Below are 20,303 nucleotides of genomic sequence, written 5' to 3' on the forward strand. Positions count from 1 at the left end.
AAATCACATGTTTTTTTCTTCTTGTGTAGGAAATACTATTCAAATAGGTTAATGAACGCGTATTTAATTAAAGTTTGACACAAGTACAAAATGTAAGGCTGAATGTCATATATTTTCTCTTACACCACTTGCTGCAACACATGTACACATCTAAAAAAAAAAAAAAAAAAAAAAAAAAAGAAATCGACCTACCGACCCACTCCTTTCTACCCCATGTCTGGGCAAACAAACACTTTTTTTTTTTTTTTTTTTTTTGGCCTAAAGGATATTACAAGCAAAGGGCCAATGACTGGGGAAAGCATCCAGGCAATCATAATAATTTGCAGCAGTACTCATCATCTACCCTTACTATATCTGTTTGCTTTGATCATTGATCATGTTCTCAACATTTGGATGAGTCCAGTTAGAAGGTGCTTTAAGGGGTTGTTTGGAATGACAGGTGAGTCAGGGGTCAAAAACAAAATGTTTACCTTTTTGACCTCAGCACATGTGTATGTATGATCTGCCATACAAAAATTAAAAAAACAATACCTCAAAGTATCATTTTTAATGTTTTTGTCATAATCACGCTTTTCTACAAATTTCATCTGTTTGTACCGGGCGTGTCTGTTGCCAGGTAGGCCTACATGACAGCATAGACACACGTTACAACCTTGAATAATAATACAGAATTGTGACGTTATATTCTTCTTAACCTATCTTAGAACTGCCTATTATTTCAATTGTTATACTGTTCTGGTTGGTTTATTGCATATACTGTATAGAAATTATGCAATATGACGTCGAGCATGACAGAGTCATCTTCATTCAAATAAAATTCAGGTACCCGTAAGGTACCACGGAACAATTAGCACGATAATACAATAAAACAGATGAAAGGTATGAATGGTTGTGGAATCGAATTGCAGACCTGTCCCTCTGTCACCTTAGAACTCCATCTCGTATAGGAAATGGTAGGCAATAAACCAACCGGAACGGTATAACAATTGAAATAACAGCATGTCTTGGTCTCAATTCAAGATGTGCAATTTGGACACACCTACTCGTTGGCTGATTTATACTTCAACAGTTCCTCAAAGCAATATCAGAAAAGCCACTATCTCATTGTTCATTGGCCCGCAGTATGCATCGCCCGGGGCACTCAACTTTAGAATTGATGGGTATATGTGCCTACAAGCGTCGCGATATCAGTACAAAACGTTGGGGTTTTTTTTATAAAAAAAAAGGGTCATTATGTACAATCAAAATGAAAAAGGGGTCATTGGGTATAATATTTTGAAAACTGAAGGTGCCTGGTCATCGGGTATAGTCGGCTTCAAAGAGGGGCATATATTGACAGGCACATACCGTCACCTCTAAAGTTGATGCCCCCGGGTGCTCGCATTATATTTTGTTCATGGCTCGGCTTTTAAAACTCCAACACATCACAATAAGGCTATTGAAAAGTGTATAGAATAGCTAATGATAGACCGGTCCCTGCGATTAGTCGCGGACCCGAGCGACAATGTAGTAAACACATCGAGTTTATAACACAAGTGACAGTAGTCGTGAATTATGGAGGGTTTCATTGAACTTCTACCAGCAAAATATGGAATAATACTAACACAAGACACCAATCGAGATGATGATACCAGCCATAATGGAAGGCTTGTATTTGACCTTCTTATGAATCCAATTTAAGTGGCGAGAAGTTAAAAAGGTAATGTATATTTCAAGAAATTTGGGTTCAAAATTCCATATCAGCTCGTATCATCAATTCCGTAAATATGGCGTATAGAGGCACAACTTGACAATAAACTGATCTAAAAAAGCGTAAAGTACGCACTGGATACACATAAATATGTGTTTCCTTGCTGGCGGAATAGTTGCAAAACTCTTTTTTGTCACAAAAGTTAGACAATTTATGAATTATGATTGGCAAAATAGCGAAAGGAAATAGACTTTTCCAACCATGTAAAACTACACTGGGTTGTTGACATGGTCGACATACATTGAGGCATACGCATGTTCCTAAAGTAGGAGGTAAGTACTATAATTAATTGTTTAAAGTGCTCAACATACCAGCAAAAAGTCATAGGGTCATCAGAGTACAGGGACTTTGTGAAATACTGGGTACAAAAAAAAAGTGCGGGAGTCGATATGCAACATCAAATATAAAAGCCGATTTACATAATTTCCCATGACCTTACAGAAGTGATCGTGCTCAAATATAAAACTATAGAGTTTGGTCCTTGATATGCACCATCAATTGTGTACTTGTGATCAATATTGCTAGGCAAACAATCACAGCAAACATGCCAAAATCCTCCCATTTCTCCTCCATTTACACACATATAAACCCATCCCTTAAGCTCTGACAAATACTTAAAGCCATATTGTAACTTTTGCTGAGGAGGACGTCCTCAATTTTTTTTTAATTCTGCTTTTTACACGATTATAATGTACTTTAGTAAACTAAGACACCATGCAAAAATCAAGACTTTAGGTGCTGTAGTTTTCTCAAAATCCAAGATTTTGCGATGTTCATAACAAAAGGCGTGTTTCTATTGGGACTGTTTACCGGTAAAAAGACGGTAAAGGGATTATTTCTGCTCAATAGAAACTGACCTTCCCCGCTATTTACCGGTAAACAGGGGTGAGTTTTTACGATAACGTTTTCCTTCTTGAGGAAGGAAAATAAGCGGGGCGCTTACCGATAAACGCTAATAGAAACTCACCCGTTCCGATTGAATGCGCATACAGGGAAGAAAACGGAAGTTGAGTCGCGAAATTGACCTTATACCATTCCGTTCGCAAAAATTCTTAGACCTAATCACATACAAATATTTGACTCACTTGCTATAAATAAAGTAAATGGAAGAAATATTCATAATGCATTATCCCTGCATTATATATATGCTAAATATTTAACATGAGTTATGATTTATGACCCTAGTAAAAGCCATGAAATAAAACAACAACAACAACATCAGCGGATGAATCCAGCTGTGCATGCGAGAAAAAAAAAGAAATCAACTCGGATACGCGGCGGTGTGTGCTTCAGAAAATTAGAAAGATTTAATGAATTTAATATTATGTTGTTGATATTAAATTACTATTCGCTAAAAAGAATTAACTGAAATTAAACTGTGAAAGATTGAATTCTAAGACCTATTTTTTTTTGTGCGCAACAATACTGAGTACTCACGTCGATATCACTGAGGGGGATTTCCCAATGGCGAACTTTGATGTACGAGAACGAATGAAAACGCTAATAAAAAAACATTATTCTTCAGTCTTCTTTTCTCATGTTTGCTACCTCATTTTTAGCCAAACAATTAAGAAAATACTACAATATATTAAAATCCACAATGCTTTGCGATTGACCCGGGGATTGACCCCAGTGCACGACCTTTCGCCGGCAAACTTTAAAGGTGTGTCAATTGACGCTGTTCATCGAGTGTTTACAGGTAAATAACGTGCAATGGAAACTGACCGTTATCCGCCTTTTCGCCGCTATTTGGCGAACAGTTTCCGACAAAATGCAGGGGACTCATTACGCGCTAAATGTACGTACATGGCGTGAGGGACGATTATACACACACATCAAAGGACCATGCCATATATAGCACGACAGAAGGAGTAACACGCATTGGTGCTGGTAGTAAATTCCAATTTTCTTAAAAAAATTAAAGGGGCCATATTTGACAGTAAAAGCATTTTACGGAAAAGAAATACTAATCAACAGACCGCATCAGTTACAGTGAATAAACCTTTTGTGATATGAAGCAACATGTGTACATCCCAAGTACATTATCAATTACCATTTCAAGTTGATTCCTCTAATGCCAGCTGTTCACATTTACACACCAAATACAGAAAACAAAGATCGTATTAAATAGAAATAGGTAAGTAAAGTAAGGCATGATGATGGGAAATTGACACAGATGTGTAGCATTATCTCTATTCCATATATTGCACTTCCACTACTTATTGCTTGTTCCATGCAATTATATCCCATGCAAAAACAGTGGTCTCTAGGCAGCAATTATTTGAAATGTGAATCTCTCTGTGGGTTTTCACATGTTCTAATGCTAACTTGCATATGTATGTGCCCCTTCGTCAAAAACACTTCTCAGAAATCAGTTCACTCAAGATTCAAATGTGTTAACATTTACATTAATTTAACACACATCCTCCATTTCTGGAAACAGTGCCAAGTACACTATAAGATTCCTATTTGCGGCTGTCTGCACAAGTACGCCATCGCTGAGGTACCTGACAACTACACTCAGTACCATTATGCTACTGTACTGGACCTACCCAGAGTGGTACTGCACTGGTACACTCCTAGTGCTGCTTGGCGAGTGTGCCTGTGCAGGCAGCCGCGATAGGAACCTGGTAGTACACAACTTACAAAGACTCAGTTTGGTTTATTTTCAAATAATTTCCTATAATTGTTTTCAGCATCACTCCATCAGCTCTTGTATCATGTTTTTTTCATGGTTGAAATCCCGGGTTGAAATGAAGATACTAATTCATAGAATCCCGTAAGGCACATTATCTCTCTTATCTTAAGCAAATAGTATGGATCAAACTGACAATCATTTACTCGCCTTGAATTTGACTTGCATATATGTCCCTGGTCTTCCCAAGAGAAGAATTCTTATATTTATCCAGAAATATCATAACTTACAAAATCAAGCCTCCTTGAAGAACTGTTTCCATTACAGCTTGCAGGTAATGCATGGGAAGTACTTCAAATGTGACTGTATGCGCAAGTGTGTGATGACTTTAAATGATGAGTGTTGCATAAGTGTAACATAATATACTAAACTCTAGCCAAATGCAAGCTTTTGTGAGTGTAGTATTAATTTACTTCTCTTTGATCTCACCAGTTGATGCTAATTTGTCATGTTATAAGATGCCACTCCATGACTCCAATCTTAACCCTAATCCTATTCTGTAATTATATCTTAACCTACATAATAGTTTAGTTAACCCAAACCATATTTGAGCAACACCAAAAGTGAATACAGAGGCTCCAAATGACTTGTTTTGTCATATAATATAGACAACCAACATACATGAATTTTCATGGAAAATTAACCTGACAAGTGCACATTCTATTCTATTTTTTCTCAATACAAACATTGTTTGTTATGTCAGCTTCCAAGACGACACTGCATTAATTTGAGCCTCATCTGCCTTTCTTCTGTGACAAGCACAAGTTAGAACATTGAACTAGACTGTTTTAAGTTGTTAGAAAAGTCTGCCCCTTTAAAAAGAGCTATGGATGGATACTACAAAAACAAGATGCTCAAAAGTAGGTCTGTGAGATCAAGATCGCACATGAGATTCACTTTCCATGTAACATTTGATTCTAGGGCTATAAACCTTCAGCACATTCACTGTGTGTCAACTTGAAATTCCCTAACCAAGGTGTACAAAACAGTTTTTATTGTGTCTTTTGTGTTAATTTACTATTATTCATGACAAGATGAATGTGACATTGCTGTTAAGTTTCATGTTAGTTTGATATATAGTCCACTACTAATACCTTATTGCATGATGCTTCCTTGTTCACATTATACACTCTTACATGTAGATAGTGAAAACCAATTTATAGCAAATGTTTAAAAAATGCAAGGTGTGTATCCATGTGTATAATGCACGGGCCCGCACTCCACATACTATGCAGTGCTTTTGGATATGTTTTGTTTTTATTCCGAACTGATGCAGTTATATTTGCTTGTATTTTCCAACATTTAAGTGACAATTTTGTTGTAGTAAAAATCACTCGATTTTTTCTTGTGTATGAAATACAATGTAGGTTAATAAATGTGTATCACTTTTTGCCTGAAAATTGCACAAATTATTATATGCGAAACATGCTTTAATGCACTCCCCCTGTGGATCTCATTCATGCATTAGAGGCATCAACATGTCACTACATTTGCATTATTTTGCCAAATTTCACCATCAACCATTTGCCGGGGTCACTCCCATTGTGGCCTGTACACCATCCGCGATAATCAACTTTTGAAAAGCACCCTAAACAAGGATTTAACCCTTGGCTAAAACAATACCCTAAACAGGGATTTTATTCCTTGCATCACATTTCATACCCTAAATTTCATTTCCGCGTATTAGCAATATTGCAATTTTGCTACCCTTTTTCCCAATATTTCATGTTTTTGACACCCTAAACGTGTTACGCGCGTATCGTGCTTACCCACGAAAAACTACCCTTTTTACGCGTTTTCATTATCGCGGATGGTGTACAGGCCACAATGGGAGTGAACCCCCCGGGACCATTTGTTCAGTAGAAACACAAGTGAGCTACAATGCAGCTCTCTCTGCATTCGCCAACAGGAAACAAAACAAGATTTCTTATATATTCCATTCACATGAATTCACATCAAATCATGACTGAAAAACTCAATCATAATAAAATTGTAATCGACTATGGGAGACTAATTTTCTTCTTCTTTACATACTACTTCTCAAGACAGAAAAGGGCAGAAAAAGGACACAAATATTGCATTTTGACAATATTGATTGATAAAATAATGTAAGATTATTCAGAAATAACCACAAATGATGAAAGCTGTCTAAACATGTTTTCTATAATTGACAAATGAAGAAGACGATACTTTATGAGCATGTCATTAAATCATCACAAGTCCTCGGTTTAAGGAGAGACATTTATTAGCTCCCACAACTACATGAATGATTCAAACATTGGAATAAAATAGACCCGTGCCCATTGGACTACACACAAAACTGGTCCAAAGACAATAACTACACATACTATTGGGGAAATAAACTGTACTTGTCAAATGAAAGTACAATGCGAGTTCAAAGGTCTTCCAGAAAACACTTCATGGTGCAACACACTTATTTCATTGGTAACACAGACATTAATCATGATTTGATGCAGAATCGTTTGTTTGTTTATTTGTTTGTTTCTGTATGCTGGCACGTACAGCAAGGACCAGAATAGCCCCCATATATGATGGTGCCATTATCCAGGGTGGTATAGGGCATGAGTCTAGATTCGCCTTTGCTATCATTTGCAGTAAAGCATAATTATAATAAGGTGCATCATGAGACAGAGCTCTTTGAATTATCCCGAGGTTTTGGTATGAGACTCACACTAGGGTTATTTTCAGATTATGAATACCATCACTTTTGTTAAATTCCCATGGCAACATAGCAACCATTTATTATTAGGTATCTGTTAATATTGAATTATTAATGATTATATTAGCTATTATGAAGTGAGCAAGCTGCCTTCATCATCATATTGTGATGATCTCCTGTATAAGTGTGAAATCTTACACAGTATTCAAGTGTTACACTTTGGGCATATGAAATGTGAATAATATGCACATGTATGGAATATCAATGGCTTTACTATTGTAGATATTCTAACAAACAAATTTAAAAGCAATATAGCTTTAAATCATTAAAGAACAGAACCCCGTATAAATTTTGCATTTTCCTGCAATTCTTGCATTTTGCTGATAAAAGTTCATAAATGGAAATATAAGGAGGCAAATGGTTTGGTTCTATTACAAGGAGTATACAAGCCATCAAGCAACATCTATAAAGATTCTCAATCGGTAATAAACACCTGCATTGATGAGCCTACACCTGACTTCAAGATAACATGTTGAAACATTTACAAGATGGTTCCTTAATTTTTATAACAAAGCTAACATGATAAAATATTTACACAAGATTGAATATTGATTTGATGCATTCTTTTCTTTCCTTAACTTTTGTCAAATTCCAATTCAATGCTTTCAGAATATTAAAATTCTGTAAGATAGAAGAAGAAAGCTTGCCATGCACGCCGGATGTTGAACTGAATCAATTCCCTCACAGAAATCTTCACAGCTCATCTAATTTGATCTACTAGCATTTGTTAATTCATATAATAACTACATCACCCTCCTCACCGGCTGGTGTATGTATGACCGCCAGTCCAAAGTAAAAGGTTGTATCTCCTTATCACTTCTCTTAGAGGGTACTTTCATCTGCCATATCATAATAATAGAACGGTTTAATAAAAAGCTTGGCTATTTATAGGTAATTTCAGTGCCCATACTTTGCGAAGAAAGAAGGAAATGAGCATATGATAATATGATAAGTCATCTGTACATGATTTACAATACTGGAAATGAAGTGCTCTGAACATGTTTCTTAAAAAAATTCTTAATAGCACAACAATATGCCTTTAAGCTGTTATATGAATAATTTCATCTAAATATCCCAGGGCTTGGCTGGTGGTACAAAGATGGATGTCCATTAACTGCCATGCTGTGCATTCATTTACAGAGCTGGGCACAGATACAAGTTTAATTTGAGTTATTTTGAGTTACTTCTTTGTGCTGCTGAACTCTGCACAAATACAGTGAGTCATGGACATACATTTTTGTGGCTCTAAGCTATCTCACTCCAATCATCATTTATATGGCAGCTAATGGACATACATCTTAGCACTACTGAGCATTCATATTTTTCCTGAATGCAAGGAATAAAAGATATAATCCACCATATTTGATGCTTACATGTTACAAGTCAATTCATGAAATCAATGGCAAGATAGCTCATTGCAGCAGTATAGATTTTTGCAGCAGGACATACTTTTAGCTCAATGGAATGTTTAAGTTTCATCTGCCAGACCTAGGTGGAAATTAAACAACCTTAACTCAATATCTGACTTCTTCTGGGGGTACATGAAATTCATTGTAATGCACAATTAATGCTGTCTATTGTATCCCGAGATGTCAGCGCGTGTCATGGTGCAACATGAAATCCAACGTAACGCAATTACCAATGATGGGTAAATTTTGCCAAGAAATTTGAGCTTGAAAATTCTTTACCAACCTGTTAATGTAGTATTGATCGAATAAAGTAAAGTCTAGGAACAGTTGAATGTGAAAATCCTTGTATTCTAATGCAAAATGCAGACTAGTACTAGTCCTATCCTACGCAAAAGAAATCCAAGAAATACATTTTCTATTATTACTGTTTTTTTACATGCACGTATTTGGACGTTTCTGCTCAAAATGAAGTGAGCAAGTTAGAGACAGAAAGCGAGAGCATGGGTGTGTGGAGACAAGAAAGAGACAGTCATTTTTTGCATAAATTTGCCTACAGTGATCCATTTTAATAGAAGAAAAGCAGTGTGACGTGCATACTAATGAACCTATGTAATGGTTCCAACATGAATGGCAGCAAGCTGATCAATCATAGCCTACATGCTCTAATTCTTGATCAAGTTATTTTGTCCGAGATAAGTTCAATTTCAACCAAGGAATGGAAATTGATGGAAAAACTAGTTTTCTGTATATATCTTTTAATTCTAGTAGGGGTGCAATTCTCCCATGGTTTCCAACTCTGTGCACTTAAGGGTAGACAGGGTATTGTTGGTCGAAGCAGCCAAAAAATCGATTTTTTATTGTCTAAATCAATATATTAGTGAAAAATAACACTTTGATGTTTTGCAAAAGTTCATTCCACAAATCATATACTTTGAAAACTTGCTTAATTTATTGTTGTTAATGAGTTATGTACATTTTACAAAAGTGTTGTTGTTTTAGCCCTCTTTACAACATAACTCAAGAACCACAGGACCTATAAAAGCATTTCTGTGATATTTGAATTCTTCTACATGCTCGCAAGGAAATGGGAAATGCAATTTTTGCCGAAACTCACTACCATTCGCAAGATGTTGTGAACTACCAAATCGCAACACTTTAAAATTGTGTATTACCTTAATGCATCAAATCATTATATAATGCATCAAAAAGCTCAGAACCTACTTTTTGAAGGTTTTACGGTAATTTTTTTCAAATTATTACTGTATAATTTTGAAATAGATATTGTTTGAATAAATGGCAGGATTCCCTAGATGCACATAGCACATTGTTTCCTATCGTTTTCAGAACTCTTTAACTGCTCATATCTTTTCAACTGGTTATCCGAATTCAATGGAGTTTTCTGCAAAATGTAGTTGTGCAAATGCTGTACAATCCTATGAGAAACTGTAATTTGAATGCCTTCAGACTGATTTTGCTTGATCACATTACATATGATGTATTTAATAGTTATAAAAACTCTTAACTTATTGTTGTATTGTTGTATTGTACATTGTATCAAAATGTCAACAAATCTGGTTGGAGTGTAGCCCTAAATGCTGCAATATGTATATAACAGAAACAAAATCTACTCACTGAATTTGAGAAAAAAGGTAAAGAAATATAGCCATATAAACTCAATTTGTGCACAAGAATAATACCACTAAGTCTGTCACGTCAAGAAGCTAAAAAGAGGTTACAAATCCCATCTGATCTGATCAGCTTGTGCATCTCTCTCAGACTTATAATTGGCAATTAATATGCAATGGTTGAATTGAGAAGGACATGCGGCATTTGTGTGATGTCATACCTTGAGGGAGGTATGAGCATCTGAGGCAACGTGCCAACTGAACTAGGAATGATGCTGCATTCATATCGCTGCATCCCTGAGAGGGCCGGTGAAGGTCTATAACCTATGCCCTTCTCTTCTGCTGGCACTTGATGATCTGACATAAATCGCACATCTATTACCAAGCATTTGCCCTTTTAACCATGGCAGTAGTAAGTGGGTGGCCGGGGAGCACTTTTTGAGAAATATTTTATGTTTTTCTTTATAGCTTTATTCCAATTTTGACACATATTTAAATTTGGCCGCCCCACCATTTTGATGGCCGACAAAAATTTGTCAATTTTGGTACGGCCTTCAGCCTTCAACCAAAATTAAACAAGCTTCATCAGACAACCCGAGGACAATCAAAATCTACCCACTAATTATAATCAGTTATATGAATTTTATTTTTTCATAATTTAGCTGTTTCCAATGTTTATAGTGATATGATGAGCAATCTTTTATTTTATGCAAATGGACTTTTTGGAACAACAGCAGGCTATTAATTCATTCGGCATCAATTTGTTGAGAGAAATGATATAATTAACATTCATGGCAAGAACTGAAAAAGAACTTTGAAAATTGGTGAGGGGGGTCAATGGAAATATATAGCAGATATTTCAAGCAAAGTGCCAGCTGAACACACCTTCCCTGTCTTGTCACTTCCTGACTGATTCAAATCGGCAACACATTTGGTTTGAGCACTACAATGTACTTCCCTGTTCCCTGATGTAAATATATTATTGTATCCACAAATATATGCCAGTAACAACTTTTCCTATTCAATACATGTAGATTAATATAATAAAAATACAACATTGTTTTTCTAATTTATCGAACTATGCTTCCACTAATTACAATCTTCAGATAATATCAAATTAAGACTTGTGACTTAATTATTCATAATGCAGATGTTTGCTTTAAACAATACCATGCAAATTTCAAGAAAAGGAATATATCTAGAATAATGCAGTCAATACAAAACCCTAGGCAATAGAATTGTGCTGAAAACAGAAAGCTAATATAGAATAAATAAGGTGGTTTAGGGAAATCACTTGAAGGAGATAGGAGCAATAAAATGTATTGAGTGACTGCAAGTTACACTTTCAAGTAGATAGTATCAAGCAAGGTCATTTGCTGATTTCTTGCCCTAAAGGATTTTTGAAAGGAAGCCGCTGACAAATAATTCAGCTTGCTTCACTCAATTTGGCGGGCCATACTTTTTCATGGTTGTGAAAAACCCCTAGCGTCCTCTCAGATCAGCTACTCCACTTTCCCCCTTTTTTTTCTTTTTTAGAGGGCCAGGGACTAAGATCCACCCCTGTATGCAGACTCTACATGTAATAAGTAACCTCAATATTTAACAGAACAATGGGCTTTTGACTAACACACGCGTCGCGTCACGTCACGTCACGTCACGTCGCGTCACGTCACGTCACGTTGATATCTTCTTAAAAGTTACAAACAAGTCATACGGTTGAGATCCAATTTGACCTTGACCTCTATCAAGCTGGGGGCATTGGGTGAATGCACCCGAGGTGGGCCACATAACACCCGCCCAACTAACTGGGTACCGTTGGGTCCCTCAATTCTCTGTTTTCAACTCCTATTTTCCTATTTTATTTTTATTTGATAAAAACTTTCCCGGAAACTTTTTTCCCTTCGCCACTTAGTTTGTATTTCTTTTGCCAATTGAGAATGCTTGACAACCACCTGTATTTACTGCCTTTTTGACAACCCGATCCATCACCCAAAACAAGCCAGAACTCAACATGACCCTTGTTTGCACCCCAATCAATGTTTCGCTTAGCACATACCATGAACATGCACTAGGAACTTCCATTGAAAAGACCCGATATGAATGCATGGGATACGCGTGGCTATTTTTAAACTGTGGAAAATACCCGGGCCGTATTCTCGCAAAGGGGCTAACACCGTCCCAGGACACACCCGGCCCGCAGAAAAACCCGCAGGCGCCACGAAAAAATGAACAACACAACTGCGCAATAACATGACCCAGCCCACCCCACTTGACATGGCCAAAGAGCCTCCCAGGCCTAAGGTTGACCCGTCTTCAAGAATACGACCTCAGAGTTTTCAATGGAAAATTCCATACAGCTGTGTTTGTTTTACTTGGTCACGTTGTTGCCATCTACTGCAAGAGTGGACCCCCCGGCAAAGATTTGTTTTGATTTCAACAGGCCCAGCGGGTGCAAGTTCGTTCGCTCATGAAGATATCAACGTGACGTGACGTGACGCGACGTGACGTGACGTGACGTGACGTGACGTGACGTGACGCGACGCGTGTGTTAGTCAAAAGCCGAACAATGTTAGACAGAAATTCTTAGATTGAATTCTGAAATTTTGTGTTGTTTTATTATTTTTATAAATTATGTTAAGTGTGAAATCAGCAACTGGCGATAGTGTATTTGAGATACCGTACATTCTTCTTTCTTTTTTTTAAAATTCAATTTAACCTTTTACCTACATCTAACAATAACCATTGCCACAATGGGGGAAAAGGAAATTGGGAAGCTCCTTCACAGGAAATTTGACAAGCTGGTGGGAAATTTTCAGTCACACCAAAAAACAAGAAAACAAAAACAAAATTCATATTTTCCCAAATGTCAAAAACTGCAAATTTGTGTTGCAAGTAATGCATTTATATATTTGTCGGAGTTTTTACAATACATACATTTTATAGCGCAATCCCATTTGCTAAATATTGCAGCCTGTGGCATGGCCTGATCATGATGCATATTATTATAATCACAAAAGTTGAGGGATTTGTACAATCACTTGCCAAAGAATCACAGGAAATTTGTGGTTGACTGCATGAACCTCCCTCCCAGGAAATTTACATTTTTTCAAGCCCTACCATTGCAATCAAGATCAAATCTGTTTGGTATGGGGCGTAGAATTCGCATCAGCACAGAGTAATAATATATGTACCAGAGTCCAACCCCATACAGGAGTCTAAACACCTTACCCATACTATTAATTTTACTTGTAACTCGACTGCTTTGGAAGTTTAGTAATCTAACAGAATTACAATAAAGCTACTAAGTAAAAGTATGTAAATTAATTACAATACTACATGTAGGTCTATATGCCGTTAATGGTACTTACCGCTCTGATATGATGAAAAATGCAGTTTTATTCCAATGTTAACAATCAAACAGAATAATCCTTAGTGCTTTAGAACCTCATACAAGTAAATATACGTCACCAATATCTGCTTATCATCCATTAATGTTAAGCAATTGTCATCAAATATATCATATAGCAGGTTTTATGGAGATATATACTGTAGTGATAAATGCTTGTTTGTCTTTTTTCTAAGCAGTAATATGCAACACGTTTTTCAAAGTTGGCCTTGCTGTATGATACACATACAGTGACTTGACTGACTCACTCGTTCGAAACTTTATCACAGTAATAACAGTATGCATATACACACACCTATCGAGTATTACGTAGATGATGGATTAGTTTCATTTAAGTTAACGCACACCCACCACAATAACAGCTGTATTTCAGTTAAATTTAGATCACTCGTGTCCGTAAATAAACTTACGATCATTCAAAGTTGTTGGTATACAATACATGCAGTTACACACGAAATTGGATGATGACAAGTCCAAAAGAAACGTTTACCTGCTGTGAGGCACGCCGCTGCATTGAATCATATGTATACACAGGTATATCATGCATGTGTGCATGTGTACAGTGCACCACACCATAGAGTATCAAGTACTATTTACAATCACAAGGTGTTGCCAGTTTCAATAACAAACTCCACCTGTGACGTAGTTTGTGTGAACACAATGGGGGATAATACACCCAAAAGTTTGTGTTTAGTGCAAGAGCACTGGGTCATCTACAAGTCAAGGAGCCCAATTGTTGCAGGCTGACAAGTTTTAGTCAATAAGTTTTCCATGGGCATTGACTCATGACAGCAATAATTACCATGAGAAAAGATAAGTCTGAGGTAATCATTTTCTAGGGTATATAATATTACAGGCCAGTCATGCCTATGGACTGGTGGGGATATCCTGGTCAGGACATCCTGGTCACTGTATTGGTCATTTTAATGCACTTATCATTTCAAGAGATACTGCTATTTAAAGTAAAGTAATACAGTTCTTATTTAATTGTATATGGAGTTTATAATTAAATAAAAACTGAAATAATTATTAAGTTTGATTGAAACGATTAAAATAACAAATAAATAAATAAATAAATAAAATAAATAAGAAATGAAATAAATAAGAAATGATTAAAATGGGAATAACAGTCATTTGTTATTTTTAGAATAGCAGTGCTTTGTCACCAAGACAATGAAAAGGCAAATAAATAAATAAATAAATAAATAAATAAATAAATAAATAAATAAATAAATAAATAAATAAATAAATAAATAAATAAATAAATAAATAAATAAATAAACAAACAAACAAACAAACAAAAAACAAAGGACCTTAGGGAAAGGGAAACGGTGGGTGTTTTTATTTCAGGTATTCTCGGGTGTGCATCCTCATTTGTAGCTCTTCCAAATCAATTGTGGCTACACCATGGCATTGTATTCATCAATAAAACCATTCAGGTATGTGATATCCGTTATCAATTCTTGTAATCTTTATGTCAATGACAGCCTAATGACGTCATACCTTGGTCCAAACAACCTTATGACATCAGATGTCAGATCTTGGCCCAATATGATTATGATGATGTCATTTTAGACAAACTAATTCTGCTAAATATGGATAGAATTGACGAGCATGCAATTGATGACATTTTTAGTCACAAAGGTGCAAGGACATATTTAAATGTCAAAGTCAATATTTACAATTTAATTAAATCAAATGAATTGATCCTTGTGTATTATTACTCCAAGGCTATTAGTGTAAATTTGTAACTTCTTTTCAAAAAGCTCTATGCTCTATGTGTCTGCTCAGCATTCACTGCCATTCGATGATTGCTGAACACCTTTGAAAATTATCAGGTTTGAAGCAAACATAAATCAATTCAAATTTATTCACATATCTCAATATTATAAAAAGCAAAGTCATCCGACTATTGGAGACCTACTCCCATTGATTTAATTCGCTTTTGGGAATCCATTTTGGATACTAAAATAGATAAATCAGCCCAAGTTTATTTTTTGTATTTTGATGTGTATTTTTTATTGTTTGGATTGTTTTAAAGCAAGCAATACTTCATGTACTGTCATATTGATTTTCACTTGTAAACATGATTAAATTACTTCCCTGATTTATGAAAACAAATATTTTATTTTTTGAGGAAATCGTTATAATATCCCCTTTCCATCTTGTATTGATAGGTAGGTCTGATTTGTTGGTTGCTCCTTTCCTTCCCACCTTTCCCTAATAACATAAATCTAAAAGATTAATCTCAGAAGAGTATTTGATGATGACACAAAAAATAAGACAATCAGCATGTTTCCACAGAAAAGCCAATGCACACATTTTTTATCCACTATTTTTTTGGTACGGAAATGCCAAAACCTGTTTTCTGTCACATTTCCATTGAGAGCAAATATTATGTGCTTTCTTCAATCCACATGCAGCTTTTTACTGAAGACCCAGAAGTCCAGAAAGCACTTCTTGTGATGTGCAAAGCATTTGTGCTCAGGTAAACAAATTGAGGTCATGCTAAGATATTGCATGGCTTGTTTCCACTGTGTACGTTGTACGCTTTGATCCAAAATAATCCACCTATATTTTGAAAAGTAGACCCACATTAAGAGTGCTACTACTAGTGGACCTGCCTGGTCTATATTTTGTGTGTTAAAGAAAGTAGACAAAGTATATGATTTGAATAATTAATTTGTGATGCTTCTGGTGAGACGTCACAAGACAATTCTCAAAATAAAATATTTTGATATTAATCCGTGATGTTATAACTTATAAGGCCTGCCGATTACAAGCTGATCAAAGTATAAGAACATGGATCATACAACAGATTAATGGAGAATCGTACGGCAACAGCATCACCCACTATGTTTCCACAGAACTTGTTACACGCCTTCGCATGGCAAGCATGGTACGCTTTGATTCCAAAAATCGTGTTCTATGGAACATACTGATTATGACAAAACATCACACACAGATTTTGTTCTGTCAGTCTATTTCTTTCTGTCATTGCTGATGAAGAGCATCTAGAGTTGTCAAAATAGTCATATCCTTTTACAATTCTAATTTCTCCAGAGATTGAACTACAAAATTCATAAAGTCTTGTTTCTACAAGAAGTCTTGTTTCTACAAGAGTATGGCTATTAATAATACAAAGCACCCGAAATATGACTCTAATCAAACAGGTCCTTAACACCTACGCTTGCCAGTTCCAACTGACCCGTGATACATGACCATCAAGAAATTTGAGTAACTAAAAACAAGTGATTAACTTTCATCTGTATTCAGTATACCTTCTTAGTACTCTAAAAAAGTGCAGAAAGTAAGTAATTAGTGATACGTAGTTTATCAGATTTAAAGGTGCCTTTTGTAACTGATGAAATAAACTTCCATTGAAATTGTAAAGGTCCACAAAGGTCCTTTTTGCTATTTTTTACAATCCCGTACATTTTTTTAAATTCTCGCATTACAGTTCGCTTAAGATATGGCAATTGAAGTGCAGCATGCAGCAAGGCCAGATTATTTTAATTTTCATCTTTTCCAACTATATAAACAAACAAGTCTTGAAAAAGACTTTTTCCAATGCATGCACAAGCTAGAACTAATTTACTTGGGACTGATACTGTATAGTGATTTGTATAAATTGTACGCAATGCAAATTACCGGGTAATATCACGGTTTGATTTAGTCAATGTCCAGAGATCAGTAACTTTCATGTTGGGCCAACTCTTGGGCTATTTGATTTTGAGATGACAAACGGATGTTGATCAATAAATGAAGGACAGACACATTTAGTGTGTTTCTACTGAGCAAACGGTTGCTGATGAATTTGAGATAATTTGGTTCATTGCAAGGAATACACAGTTACAGCCCGGCCCCAGTAGAAGCAGATTGTGTGAAGGTGATGCCGGATAATGAGTGAGCCTCAGAGTCAACTGTCATATACCTTAGCGGCAAACTAGATGAGACCTTATAGTAATACATCACATACCTTAGCGGCAAATTAGATGAGACCTTATAGTAACACATCACATACCTTAGCGGCAAATTAGATGAAACCTTATAGTAACACATCACATACCTTAGCGGCAAATTAGATGAAACCTTATAGTAACACATTACATATCTTAGCGGCAAATTAGATGAGACCTTATAGTAACACATCACATACCTTAGCGGCAAATTAGATGAGACCTTATAGTAACACATCACATACCTTAGCGGCAAATTAGATGAGACCTTATAGTAACACATCACATACCTTAGCGGCAAATTAGATGAAACCTTATAGTAACACATCACATACCTTAGCGGCAAATTAGATGAGACCTTACAGTAACACATCACATACCTTAGCGGCAAATTAGATGAAACCTTATAGTAACACATCACATACCTTAGCGGCAAATTAGATGAAACCTTATAGTAACACATCACATACCTTAGCGGCAAATTAGATGAGACCTTATAGTAACACATCACATACCTTAGCGGCAAATTAGATGAAACCTTATAGTAACACATCACATACCTTAGCGGCAAATTAGATGAGACCTTATAGTAACACATCACATACATTAGCGGCAAATTAGATGAGACCTTATAGTAACACATCACATACCTTAGCGGCAAATTAGATGAGACCTTATAGTAACACATCACATACCTTAGCGGCAAATTAGATGAGACCTTATAGTAACACATTACATACCTTAGCGTCAAATTAGATGAAACCTTATAGTAACACATCACATACATTAGCGGCAAATTAGATGAGACCTTATAGTAACACATCACATACCTTAGCGGCAAATTAGATGAGACCTTATAGTAACACGTCACATACCTTAGCGGCAAATTAGATGAAACCTTATAGTAACACATCACATACCTTAGCGGCAAATTAGATGAGACCTTATAGTAACACATCACATACCTTAGCGGCAAATTAGATGAGACCTTATAGTAACACATCACATACATTAGCGGCAAATTAGATGAAACCTTATAGTAACACATCACATACATTAGCGGCAAATTAGATGAGACCTTATAGTAACACATCACATACCTTAGCGGTAATTTCAAAGTAAAAATTGCACACAGATAAACCTGAAGGACATTACATTTACAAACCAAGCAGAAGTAAATCAGTAATGCGAAAGCTCAATCATATTTTTTTCCTTTCATATAAGCCTGAGCTAGGAATGACCTTCAGTGGGCAGGATGTAAATTTCAATTGTTCAATTCAGAGTCAGTCAAATAACAGTGTAATACCATGAAAAGGGCAAAAATATTGGAAATTTGTAACAGGGCTGTAAAGTGTCCTTTTCTAGAATTAGGGTGATTTTTCAACAAAAAATGCACAAAAAGAAATAAAAATTCAGGGAATATTCCCATAAGGAAGCTTATACTGAAAAAACATCCCACTTTCTCAACAAAAAAAACATACGGTGAGTAAAACATTGTTTGTTTAATCCTGGGGTTTAATCAAGTTTGTTTATTTTGTATGTTCTTATGATATTGTATGATTTTATTTGCATTTGTATTAATGACACCTAGGTGAACACTATCCTCAAGTAACTTAAAATCTTGATTACATCTTGTGAAATAGTTGGTCATTCATGTGGCCATACTATGACATTCATGTATACTTTAATCAGCTCGTAATCGGTGGGGATTATTAGGCTTTCACCACTACGCCGAAAAGTAGACCCACATTATGAGTGATTTAGTTGATCTGTCTGGTCTATATTTTATGTATTTAAGAAAGTAGACAAAGTATAGGACTTCAATTAATAATATGTTATACTTCTGACGAGATGTCACAAGACAATTTTCCAAATAAAATATATTGATATTAATCCACGATGTTGATCAAACTGTAGTCACAAATTTCATTTAATTTGCTATGTATAAGACAATTATATGCCATAAGGTTTACTGCAGAATTTATTTCACACTTTCCAATCGTATACAAAAGTACATTCTATCTGTACTTACGTTCATTTCTTGTACTGCATTCTTTTCTATACAATACAATGTAAAGTTTATAAAAATATACAGAATTCAAAAAGAAACAAAGAACTGTACTTACCAAAGTCACTAACAATCTGCAATAAGTCTTTCTGTGATGGCATCAGCTCAGACTAAAATTAAGCAAATAACCTGAAAAGAAACAAAAATAGTTTGAATGAATGGCACTTTATTTTAGGATGCTTCACTTCAAAGTGGAAGTCTTTAATAATAGTGCTTTCCTGTTAGGCTCAATAGTGTTCAAATTACTCTCCTAATGCCTTCTAAAGACATGCTTTACTTAAACCATATTGTTGTCAGCACTTTAAGCACAGCCCAATGTTTGTGTTGATAGTGGGATATGAAAGCAATATTTCTCTGAACAATACAATATCATAGTTTTCCTTAACTTCAATCAATTTGACCAAATTGAAACGTGAAAAGAGTTGGACATTCACTAAAAATAAGAATTAGGCCTATGTAAGATTGAAATTTGCAAAAATAAAATCATTGCTGTAACACTTTTATTACCAACCCATAATAAATGCATATCTAAAAAATATGATTTTCAAGAATCAGGAAAGAATTGTCAAAAATCACTAAGATATCATATACTGATGGTACGGGACATTTAAATAGATAAATTGTGATAAGTTAATCAATTTATCAAATCAC

General features: G+C 35.5%; 1 protein-coding gene across 5 annotated transcripts in view; it reads right to left on the minus strand.

Annotated features, from left to right (window-relative positions):
• LOC140149264 (protein kinase C delta type-like) overlaps positions 1–20,303 on the minus strand; it is a 285,297-nt gene that overhangs the window by 100,515 nt on the left and 164,479 nt on the right. For 2 of the 5 annotated variants that reach the window (XM_072171518.1, XM_072171511.1), the window contains exon 4: positions 19,711–19,781. The gene's annotated coding sequence lies outside the window, so the exon portion shown is untranslated. Of the gene's footprint in view, positions 1–13,587; positions 13,939–14,035; positions 14,190–19,710; positions 19,782–20,303 lie in introns of those variants that run through there. The other 3 variants (XM_072171512.1, XM_072171516.1, XM_072171513.1) reach the window with 3 other exon arrangements.

This window comes from Amphiura filiformis, chromosome 3 (assembly GCF_039555335.1).
Source record: "Amphiura filiformis chromosome 3, Afil_fr2py, whole genome shotgun sequence".
NCBI lineage: Eukaryota > Metazoa > Echinodermata > Ophiuroidea > Amphilepidida > Amphiuridae > Amphiura > Amphiura filiformis.